Genomic DNA, 12,643 nt, shown 5'->3' with positions numbered 1-12,643 from the left:
TTTGGTTAACCAACTTATCTCTAGCTCAGTTGGTTATTTTTCTCTGCAGATTAGTATAAAATAAGTACGGCACATTGGATTAAGCAACATCAACGGTAATTTTATCGCAAACAAAAAAACCAGAAAAGTAAAGTTACATGGGTTAAACTCAGCAGCAGCAAAAGCCGATCGAAGGTTGTCTCATCCCATGTGCACATTGTTTGCGTGACCTGATGGTACCAGTAGCAAATAATTGGAAAAAGTCCATTTTCAACCCTTAACTTGTAGACCTTCGGCGAAACGAACCCTCAAGTCAAAATCCCGGTCGATTGCACCCTAAACTATACAATCCCGGTCTAAATCAAACCTTCGGGTCGTTTGGATGACCGGGATTGGTGGGATTTCGCTGAGGGTGCTGATGCGCGCACCCCTGCTCCCCGCTGGGCCGGCCCGCTTTAGTTTTTTTGTTTAGAAATAAAAACAAGCAAAGGGCACTACACCCTGCTGGGCCGGCCCGCTTTTGTTTTTTCGTTAAAAAACAAAAAGAAGTGCACGCTGTGGCTCGAAATCGAGACCCGTGCTGGTTTTTTTTTTAGGGCAAAAGCTAAGCTTTATTGATGATAATCCACATGTAGTGGGATACAAGTCGGATTATAGGGGTTAAGCAACCAAGTGTGGCGCTCCGCACCGAGAGAAAGTGCATGCTTAGCTAAACTATGAGCTTCACCATTTGAAGAACGGCTTTCAAAAACAAAATTACAAGTAAAATCCGAAGAACGAAGTTTGATTTCTGTGATCACCGAACCATATGCGCCCTGGTTGCCTTGCTTGATATCATCAATAACCCGCTTGCAATCCGACGCGATGATTAGATTGCTCACCAGAAGATCCTCGGCCAGAGCAAGGCCTTCTCGACACGCTATCGCTTCCAACGTGGGCGGATCTGTTATTCCCGGAACGACAAGTGCTGAACTTCCCATATAGTTACCCGCCTGGTCTCAGCATACAGCCGCCGCGGAGCCTCTCCGGTTGCGCTGCACTGCTCCATCGACATGGATCTTGACGTAACCCTCAGGTGGTGCTCTTGGTCTTGCATGTGCCGCCCGATTTTCCCGGGGGGTAGCCTGCAAAACGCGCTGGGGAGTTTTGTTGATCAGCTCTAACTCTCTCAGAAACCTGCTAACGAAAAGAAAAGTGGCCCGTGGACTCTGAGTAATCCCCTCATGTATATATTTTTGCCTTGCCATCCATATGGACCATAGAGTGACTGCCAGACGGACAAAAGTGCCATGGTCCAAGGTCGCCATGAGGGTAAAGAGCCACTGTTTCGCATTTGGTTCAGTCGTAGCGATCATGCAGTCCACCATTTCGCCTTCTTCCAAAGCCCATACACACCTTGCAACCGAACACTCAAGGAGAGAATGTCTCCAGGAATCCCTAGCGCCGCAAAAAGCACATGAGCTAGTGGTCGACATGTTGCGATGAGCCCAAACATCTTCGGTTGGAAGAGATTGCCTAGCTAACCGCCACAAGAACATTCTTATTTTAGCTGGCACTTGCACACTCCATAGCTGTTTCCATGACTTCTCCTCGTTCCTCATAGTCGAGTCGAGACCCGTGCTGGTGTTGTTGGAACGACGCTACACCACCAGGGACAGTACATACATTGTGTTATCTTCCTCCCTTTTTCTTATTTTCTTCTTTCTTTTCTTTCTATTTCATTTTTTAGTTTCCTTTTAAAAAAATCATGATTTCTTTTGAAATTGACGTACCTTTTTCCAAATTTGCATATTATTTTTGAATCATGTAAATTTCTAATTTTTTAAAAGCTCGAGTTTATAAACTATATAAAAACCGGTGACCGTTTTACTAGGAAATAGCAAACGAAGAAAAGAACCTTGTGAACCAGAATTTTTCAAAAGAATATTTTTTATGAATTTTGAACAAAATGTTCACGGATTCGAAAATGTCCATGAAAAAAGATGTTTATCACGACGTCCATGAATGTTCAATGTTTATCCGAAAATAGTTCAACATATATTACAAAAATGTTCACTGCGTATTTTCAAAAAAAAAATCCATGCATATATTCATATTTGTTTTCAAAAATGTTTATCACATAATACAAATGTGCAATGCATATTCGAAAATTGTTCAAAACATATATTTATATTTTTTCCAAAATGTTTAGTGCTTAATATTACAAAATATTCAGTGCATAATATTCTCGAATGTTCAAAAGAAGTTCGAAGCATAATGTTTCGCGCCGTGAATCTATTGGTTGAACTCACTAGTTTGGTTGGCAAATTCCAGCAAATAACAAGACTGAGGTCGCGAGTTCGAGTCACTCCCGTAGAGCTTTTCCAGATTTTTTTTTGCGCACCTGCTATTCAATAGCTCCAAATGGGCCGGTTCACGAATTTAAGAAAAAGGCAGAAAATGAAAAAGAAAAAGGAAAAAGAAAGAAAAGACAGAGGAAAAGAAGGGAGCAAGTTAACACAACGCAAGTGGTGTCTTGGTCGTGTGTTGCTTCAATCAACCGCACGTGATCTTCGTTCGAGCCACCACCACGCGCTAATTTTTTTATTTTTTTTACAAAAGAGAAACTAAAGTGGGCTGGTTCAGCGGGGAGCAGGTGCGCGCCCTTTGAAATTTTTGTTCTTGAACGAAAAAACACTCTAGCGGACCGGCCCACCAGACGAATCCCAGTTCAAACGATGCCAGGGTTTGATTTAGATTTGGAATTGCATAGTTTAGGATACAATCGACCGGGATTTCGACTTGAGGGTTCATTCCGCCCGACCTCTACAAGTTTAAGGTTTAAAATGAACTTTTTCCCAAATAATTAGAGTTGCCTGCAAGTGCGTTGATGACACGCAAGTGGGCAGTGGGCCATCCCTGATGGTACCAGTACCTGCTGCCGGCTAGCCTAGCGGGTGGCCACATGGATCCGACTTGAAGGCGGACGGTAGTTTCTCTCTCTTGCTTTTGCACGTAATACTGTCGCGCGCGCGCGCTCTGTCCTCTATCTCCTCTTTTTCCTCACTTCCCTCGTCTGTTTTCTTCTCTACCCGCCGGAGACCTACCGGGCCTGGCCCTGCCCCTGCCTGCCTTCTCTGCATGTGACTATGGTCGAGTGCTTTTCTGCTTTTCTCGTGCGCTGCTTCCTGGTTGGAGATCTCGTCCCGTGGGGGCATGCAAGATGAGATCTTGCATTTGCACGGACTGCTGATTAGGTAGAGTTTGTGTTGAACTTGGAAAGTAAGCAATTTAGTTAGGTACTAACATTTTATTAGTTAAATTTATGATCAAAATTTGACGCAAAATACGAGAGGGGCTAATAAATAAAGATGGAGGTAGTAAGTGATGTGCATGGAAAGCACTAGTTGTAATAGAGTGGTACTATATCAAATTCCCCCAAACATAGTAATGTAATTTAATTAGCACATGAGATTTGATATAGCTTGCCGTAGTTGTTTGAGTTATTAGGTAAGTGATAATTATAGGCGAGATTAGTCGTAGTGGGTAGTAATATAAGTCTGCTATCATGCAAAGCTTTATTTATTATTTTATAGACTCATATTGTCTTGAGATATGTGATGTTACAGTAACATATTATATTATTATAAACCTCACTCTTCATTAATTACTTGACACATTAGCTTTTTTGCCTTCACGTCATCTACTCCCACTATGGCTAGTCTGATAGGGGGGAGTTTGTTGTAGCGGGTTAGTGCCGACAGCTGCTCTCTAAGTTGTTACTATACTCACTCCGGTCCTTTATATAATGTGTATTTGTTTTTTTATATTCCACAATATAAGATGCATTTCTTCTGATTCCTCGTAATTTTATTTTTATCCCTAAAAAAAGAAAAGTATCTCTCCCCTGATTGCATGCATCTCTCCTTGTAGTAAAAGAAGGAAAGTATCTCTTTCTCGATTGCATGTATCTCTCATTTTTCTGGACTAACTGATTTATTTGCCACTAACCAACGAATTTGCCAAGGGTAATTTCGTCCTCAGTTCTCTATAATTATGTGTCTTTGGTCACCGTGCTGAAAATAGTACACCTTACATAAAGGGGCGGAGGAAGTATTTGATAGTGTGATAATTCAGGCAGGCATATACATAGGTACATATAGAAGACTAGTGCGAGGCAACGCTTGTGTGGAGGTTTTCCTTGCTGCATAGGCGTTTATTGTACCAATAGTTCAGAAATAAAAGAGAAAAGAAGATCATGTCAAGCGTCCTTGGTAACTTTGTTGTGATCAATTTTTAGTGTGAAACCCAACATTTGCTGTCAGAGTAAAGCTAAGATTTGAAGCCGCACTTTAACACAGAGAGATAGACGGTCATACTAGCGCCTCAGCACCGGCAACCCTCATTTGGAAAATTGGCAAGGAGACAACAATGAGAACATTGTTGTCAACCAAGCAACATGGCCCAGCACCCCTTCATCATATGGATTGGAGTAGCGGCAGATGTTGCCAAGATGGCGGATTCAGGCATATTGTTGTACTACTTTGTAAGGTCCTCGAGAATAATCAATAAAATGGCCGTATGCATCTCCCAGATACAGAGGCCGGGGTCATCCTCCTTTAAAAGAAAAAAACCAAGCAACATGGCGATCGTCCATGTTTGATCGAGGTGCCAAAGAGAGGCACCAAGAAGACCATCGAGATCGTCTTTGAGGGTGCGAGGCGATAGCAGTTGCAAGCCGTTGTCAATGTGTGCACTTGAGGGCTAGAACACTTTGGTTGCTGGAGTTTTGAAAAAGTCGGCTTATGTTGAAGAAAGAAAATAAGAAGATAGAGAGTTCTGATTGTACTACCAGATCACTGTACTTTCTATCCTCATCTTCCATTTTATGATTGGACACATGAGTATTAATTTTGTACGTAGATAAGTGGTTTTTGGAAGGGCACATGCAATTAACCGTAGTTCCCTCCGTTTTTTGATATAAGGTGTATAGATTTTTAAGAAAAAAATCCAAAATATAAGGTGTATTCGGTTGCACCACTCGTCTGGATAATTTTTTTAGGGATTTGTTTATATTTCCTTATATCATGCAAGCTCCTCTATGTTCTCCTGTCAATTAGTCAGGTGTAATCTCGCCCAAAATTTGTGAAATTTTCCGTCCATGTGCTTTTTTTAATTTTCGTGCCAAAAACTATACCCCCTTATTTAAAAACGGAGGGAGTATTAAACAACACTACGCCCGGTCAGCAGAATTCTTGACAGCTAATGTCTTATGGAATCTTTTGGAGTTGTGCAAATCTAATACTCATGTGTGCGGGTCAGCACTCAGAATAGTGTTACCGATATGAATTAAATATGCCGACTCAAAAAAAAGACATGAATTAAATATGTATATCTTCAAGCTGCTGATCAACGTTTTCAGAATATATTATTAATACAACTAGGTAATTTTCTCGCACGTTGCTGAGGGATTTAAAAGATTAGTTTTGGATAAATTTTGTATGAATGAAATGATTTAAATCAAAAGCTATTATTTTCATAGGTAATTGTGTGTGAACAAATAGTATACATCTACACTGGACCATTGGAGATAGAACAATTAAATTGGGGTATGCATGTGCTACAAAATAGTTTTAGTGGATGCTGACGTGACATTTTTTAAAATGTGGAGGGCTGCATGTTGAGAAAACTAGAAACCCGTACAGGCTTCCCCACGTGATTTGTCTAACAACATTGTTTTTGGGTTAAAGATAATTATACAAAGGGATCTATAATTCAGAACAATAAGGCTTTATTCCTCAAATGATCGATGTGTCATTTACATGTAAATGAGAAATAATGTCAGGGATCAAGGCGTTCCAAAAGCTAGGGGATCTAGTGCTATAAGAAAAAGAATCTAACCAGTCAGCTATTGTATTTGATTCTCGATAACAATGAGTATAGAAAACTTTCACAAAATCATGGGTAAGCTGATTGCATTCCATGGTGGTTGATACCTCCGTGCCTTAGTATACATCCATATGTTGTGTAGACTCGACTGGAAAGCTACAATCTGATAGCAATCAACTCGACAAAATCAGCACTCCTCAAATAAGGTAAAAACCATGTTGTCGCCGCTATGAAATTCCTTTGATCGTCGCGAGCAATAGTACCAGTTGCGCCATCAAGAGTCTCCGAATGGAATGAAACATCCACATTGATTTTGACTACCTCGTCTCAATCTATTCCACATCAGATTACTCTTTCGATCAGAACTTTTAGGTGTTGAGGCTTGGATAAAATTTCTCGCTAGAGCCTTGATTTAAAGTGTCGTTCTGTCGGGCGTTTGGATCTTCTCCAAATTGGCGGCGCTGCCACCGAGTATACCAGCCAGCTACAATTGCAAATGGGCAACGATCTGCGCCGGCCCAACTGTTGGGCCGGTCCAACCCCAGCCGTCAGATCTGGCGCCCCCCCCCCCCCCCCCCCCCCCCCCGAGCCGTAGTCTTTAACCTCTGGCACGGGAAAGGGAGAGGCCCGCCTCACACGCGCTGACGCTCCCCGCACGCACCGACCGCCTCGCCTCCTCACCGCCAGTCACCCTCACCGTCGGTCGCCGCCCTCACCTATGTCCCAACTTCGGTTCGCCGGACACAGCGCCCCGGGGGTTGCAACTTCTCTGATTCTGCAGAGTCGGTTGTAGCAAAAAATAAGTTGGTTCCAGCAAAAATCAGATACGGTGGTAGCAAAAATTCTGGCTCGTTCCAGCAAAATCAAAAGAAGGTAGTAGCAAAATTCGGGGCTGGTTCCAACAAAAATCAGATACGATGGTAGCAAAAATTCTGGCTGGTTTCAGCAAAATCAAAAGAAGATAGTAGCAAAAAACGGGGTTGGTTCCAACAAAAATCACATACGGTGGTAGCAAACATTCTGGCTGGTTCCAGCAAAATCAAAAGAAGGGAGTAGCAAAAATCGGGGCTGGTTCTAACAAAACACACATACGGTGGTAGCAAAAAATCTGGCTGGTTCCAGCAAAATCAAAAGAAGTTAGTAGCAAAAATCAGGGCTGGTTCCAACAAAAAACACATACGGTGGTAGCTCGCCGACATGTGCTTGTAGCATCTTGCGTGCCCGCGTCTGCCATCCAGCAAAATCCATGGCCACTTCCAGCAAAATCCATGGCCGCTTCCGGCGTCTGCCAGAGTCGGATGTAGCAAACCGCCACCGCCGTCCCCACACCCGCCATGGCCGGGCGAGGTCGCATCTTCTTGAGCACCGGTGGTGCCCCTCCCCCCGTGCCGCCGGTCGAGGTCGTTGCAGCTCCAGCGGCCGACAGCTGCAACATCCCCGTCGCCGTCGGTACCCACCTCCCCGTCGCAGCACCGTGGCCATCGGTGGGTGTCGTCGTTGCCGCCGCTTGAATTGGATTGAGAGAGAGATAGCAGGCGGTGGGGAACGAAGTGGGTGGGGGATGAAAATGGGTCACGTGAAGAGATAAGATAGGTGGCCAGCGGTGGTCAAAAAGCTTCTGCATGGGTCCCACATGCCAGCGCCTCGCGCGACAAAAGCGACCGGCCGAAACCCGTCCGGTCGACCGGAGGGAAACGTTTCCCATTGCAAATTCTGGTACCAATATTTCACCGGAGCCCGGTTCCAGCTTTGACAGGATGTCCATCGTAATAGAATTCAATCTATCTTGCATCATAGCTTATCGAATAACATCGATCAAGCCCAGCTCGGTCCATACATCCTGCGCTCGATGGCAAATAAAGAGGCATAGTTGAATATTCTCCAGACCAATCGAGGCATTGGGGAGTGCATAGAATGTGTCGACCTGGAAGTATTCCATAGCAGGGAAGAGCACCTCGCACCACCTTCCACAGGAAGTGTTTGATCTTTCTTGGGAGCCTCAAGTTCCGACTGTACTTACAGACGGGAATTAGCTGTGCATTCCCCTGTCCATCATGACTCACTAGTCTAAGCCCATAATGATGTTCGAGCTTCTGATGATACACACTAAACGAACAGAGAAGGTCCCAGATCGGGTATTGTTTCAAGCAACAAAGTCATCAAAACCTTGAACATTAAGTGGAATTTGTAAAATTCTTTGAACATCCACTGGAGAGAAAACATCTCGCATAAGAACCTCATCCCACTATCCTGAGTATGGGGCTATCAATTCTTCTACCTTTGTCAACATGGTTGCACCTCTTGGTGTGAGGACTTTGCATGATACAATGGTTGGAATCCAAGGATCCTATCAAATATTAATTTTTGGTCCACTCCCAACTCGCCAAATGCAGCCCCTTTGAAAAGTTTCAATCCCCGCGACTATGCTTTCCCAAGTGTATGAGGATCCCTTTTTCAGTCTTGCTTTCAAGATATTACCTTTTGGATAATATTTTACACTCAGCACATGTGCACACAAAGAGCCAGGGTCCTAGATTAGTCGTCATCACTACTTCACTAACATAGCAATTTAAAATTGTGAAGGTCTCTAAACGCCAATCCCCTTCCTTCTTCAGAATGCATAACTACCACCAAGAAAACCAATGCATCTTCTTTTTCCTACATTATCTCCCCACCAAAACCAGTAATTTCATCAGTAATTTGATACGTCTCTAACGTATCTTTAATTTGTGATTGTTTCATGCTATTATATTATCAATCTTAAACACTGTATATGTAATTTTATATAAATTTTTAGAACTAACCTATTAACTCAGTGCCCAGTGCCAGTTCTTGATTTCGCCTATTTTATTGTTTTGCAGAAAAACAATACAAAACGAAGTCCAAACACGATGAAACTCTATGGCAATTTTTCGGGACCAGAATGGACCCTAGAAGCTTAGGAGGAGGCCAAAAGACGTACGAGAGATCCACAAGCTCACACGCAATGGGTTCAATCTTGCGGTGTCCTCACCCAGGGACAGAAGGGGTAGCGAGCCACGTATTGTATTGTTGGTACTAAGGAAAAACGACGGGGTTCAATCATATTGCTTGGTTTTATTCTGTCTACATTATGTCATCTTGCTTAAAGTGTTACTCTATTTGTCATGAACTTAATACCATAGATGCATGCTGGATAGAGGTCAATTGGTGGAGTAATAGATGCAGACAGGAGTCGGTCTACTTGTCACAGACGTAATACCTATATACATGATCATTGCCATGAATAACGTCATAACTATGCGCTTTTCTATCAATTGTCCAACAGTAATTTGTCTACCTATCGGATGCCATTTTTACGAGAGAGAAGTCTCTAGTGAAAACTATGCCCCTCGGGTCTACTTTAATCATATTACAAAAACCAAAAATACATTGCTGCAATTTTTCTTTTCTTTATTTTGTTTTGTAATTTATCTATCTAGTACTATCAGATTTAATCCTTACAATTAACGAATACAAGGGGATTGACAACCCTCTTGCCCGCGTTGGGTGCAAGTACTTGCGCTTGTGTGTGTAGGTACTGTTGACAGGTATTTGCATGATTTTTCTATTGGTTCGATAACCTTGGTTCTCTACTGAGGGAAATATTATCCACTACTATATTGCTTCACCCTTCCTCTACGGTGAAAATCCCAACGCAGCTCACGAGTAGCAGTAACTAACTTGCAAATTCTCTTTGACAATTTGAACACTGACATGGCATACGATGGAATTGCTTGAGAAACTGATTTAATCAAAATCTCATTTATTTTCATAGACAATTTTTTCCAGCCCTTCAGCAGTTCACATACTCTACCATAGTAGGAAGTCCCAACTACTCCTTTTCATCCGCGAATAAGTGTACATCTATCTTTTGTGTTAAGTCAAAGTTTTAAAATGTTGACCAACTTTATGGGAAAGTAGCAACATTTATGGCACTAAATTAGTATCACTAGATCCGTTTTGAAATGTACTTTGACAATATAGCCATTTGATGTCATATATGTTACTACTATTTTCTATAAAGTTGGTCAAAATTTTAAAACTTTGACTTAGAAAAAAAAAGCTAGATGTGCACTTATTCACGGAGGGAGGGAGTAAGTGTCGAAGAGAGCTTCCATGACAAAGTTCAATTTCTGCACACATTTTCTCTGACACAGATATTAATTAGTATTAGGGCTTAAAAAAGATACTAGACTTAGCAGTACTCACAAGTTGCCCAGAGCTACTGCAATATGTGTCGAGCACCCGTTTCAGAGTGCTTGCACTACGAGCATTTGCCTTCATCAAAATCAGATAGTCATCTACAAATAAAAGATGAGAAATAGATGGTGAGTTTCTACATACTCGATACCTGCTAGTCCACCCACTTCCTCTCCATGAGCCAAAGTACTAGAAAGACCCTCCGAACATAACAGAAAGAGATAAGGGGATAGCGGGCAGTCCTGTCTAAGACCTATAGTGGGCATAAATTTCTCGACCAGTATCATTTGATCGAACTCTGTAGCTGGCCGAGGATACACATTCCATAATCAATTCCACACGCTGCAAATTGAAGCCATCTTTAACATCATCTACATTAGAAATCCCCACTCAACATGATCATAAGCTTTGTTCATATCCAATTTCACTGCACAGTAACGATAAGACCCATGGGGAGTTCCCTTAACTTTGTGTTGTTAGGTTGGTGGGGAGTTTCGAACACATGTTGTTTAACCGGAAAATATGATGCAATAATCGAATTCCACTAGTTTATTAATAGGGGTAGGCACTGAGAACTGGGTGATGATTGTTTGAGAGAATATGTCAACCTCTTACCATAAGTCATGTTATCATCCTTTTAGGTAATCCTAATGAATTTACGCTAATCAAACAAACGAACAATATCGGTTCTTAGACATAATACTCATGAAAAACAAATAGAGAATTGTGACTAAAATTCCATCCGATATCTATTCTCTCTATAACTACCTTCTTTAAACTCCTGTTCCTCTCCTCAATAGTGGCCAAATGTGTTGTAGGGTTAACCTAAAATAACATTTTTAGAACCTGAAAACACGCTTTCCGTTATAATACTACCTACAACTGCAACATTGTGGAACATGTCTATAACTATAACATATAATATGTTCATTTATATGGAAAGCAAAATGCTTGAATAGAGCATGTATTCTTAGTTGTATTGTTTTGGATATTAAGCAAAAATGCAACAATAAATTCAGATGCATGATCCACATGAGCATCATATACACATAAAAGATTCATCACCACTATCTTATTTATTTTGACATGCAGCCTATTCACCTCAGCAAGTCTGCCACGTCAATATTTCGTTACCGGCTTACGGATGGATCGGACAGACACAACAGCCCTGCCAAATCAGCATCCGTTACCGTTTGACCAGCGAATAGAATGGACCTCTCTCTCCTTCGATAGCCCTCTCGCAAGTTGCAACCCAGCCCTCCTTTCTACAGAAATATTTCCCATGTCTACAGTAAGCGCAATGGCTGGGATCCATCTCTGCGTGAGGCCACTCATCTGGCACCACCGCCCGTCCGGCTCGCCTCCATACCGGGATTTTCCATCGACGACAGAATCAGAAAATCGCGTGGGCCGGAATCTGCAACCATCGATGGCTGCGCGGCGAGGGCATGAGCTGGCAGTGCGGCGAGGTTTGCGGTGCTACTGTGGCGACGTCGAGAGGATGCTGCAACCGGCCAGCAGTATGCTACCACGGGCCCCACAAGGGCTGCAACCATACACCGAGTGTGCTACGAGGATGGCATGAGCTACAAATGGTCAACACCGACGCACGTTCTGGGCGATGTCGTGTCCAGCGGCGGCGATGCTACGACGCCCATCACCTGCTTCTGCAAGGGGTATCGCGACTACTGCGGCCACAGGGTGCTTGTTGGCGCCGCCTCTTCTCCCAGCGCCTCTCTTCTACCTCTCATAACTCTCTTGTGGTTTCTCTCAAGAACTTGCACCATGGAAACAACTAGAGAAGATACACAGGGCAGAAAAAACACACACACACCTCACCGTGGAGAGACTAGCTTTGCTTTCTACTCCCGATGAGACACACATACACTACATTATTTTGCCAGCCCTCTCGGCTTGCTTTCTCATTCATTAGTTCTGACTTAAATAGCCTGTACAAGGGACTCACACACGTCCATGTTGCTGCCAACTAATCCTAAACTCACCCCATGACCTGAACGACTCACTCCACTATCTCCATGCACCAGCACATCCCGGATTCTCTCCATGATGCGGATCATTTGGCCACCCGGCCGCTACCCCAACAAACTCAGCTGGCATGCAGACTAAAAATGCTCAGTCCCACGGCCTACCTTGGAGCTAGTTCACTAACTAACTCACAGAATACTACCTAGCTCTACCTATCAGCTTTGCATGGTGCACGTGATCACAACTTAACGTGCACACCCTACCGCAGCTTGGACTAAATGCATGACTCAACAAAAACAAATAATCTAACCTAGCGCTAACAACAAGATTAGTTCTAACATTCACCTTCCTAATCTTGTTATTACTTATTCCTCTCTTGAAGCCCATGGTCGTCGATTTCGTCGGTGAAACACGTAGATGACCGCCAATGCCATCTTGTCACGCCGATTGTCGTCGTCACCGCTGGCCTCGATGAGATCCACACCTTCTACGCTTTCACCACGAGCGCGCCGGCGTGGCACACTCACTGCCGCATGTTTGCCACCGGTGCCGCAACTCGCCGGTGACTCGTCTTCATGTTCGTCGCCGG

General features: G+C 43.2%; 1 long non-coding RNA gene across 1 annotated transcript; it reads right to left on the bottom strand.

Annotated features, from left to right (window-relative positions):
* Nucleotides 1-5,729: 5,729 nt before the first annotated feature.
* Nucleotides 5,730-7,403, bottom strand: LOC120976524 (uncharacterized). Its single transcript, XR_005772173.3, has 2 exons — nt 7,028-7,403; nt 5,730-6,622 (listed from the first exon to the last, which is right to left on the bottom strand). It is a non-coding gene; the product is annotated as an uncharacterized lncRNA (long non-coding RNA).
* Nucleotides 7,404-12,643: the final 5,240 nt, after the last annotated feature.

The sequence above is a fragment of the Aegilops tauschii genome, chromosome 3 (assembly GCF_002575655.3).
Source record: "Aegilops tauschii subsp. strangulata cultivar AL8/78 chromosome 3, Aet v6.0, whole genome shotgun sequence".
In the NCBI taxonomy this organism is placed as follows: Eukaryota; Viridiplantae; Streptophyta; class Magnoliopsida; order Poales; family Poaceae; genus Aegilops; species Aegilops tauschii.
The sequence above is the reverse complement of the archived record's forward strand: the minus strand, read 5'-3'. Positions and strand labels throughout refer to the sequence as shown.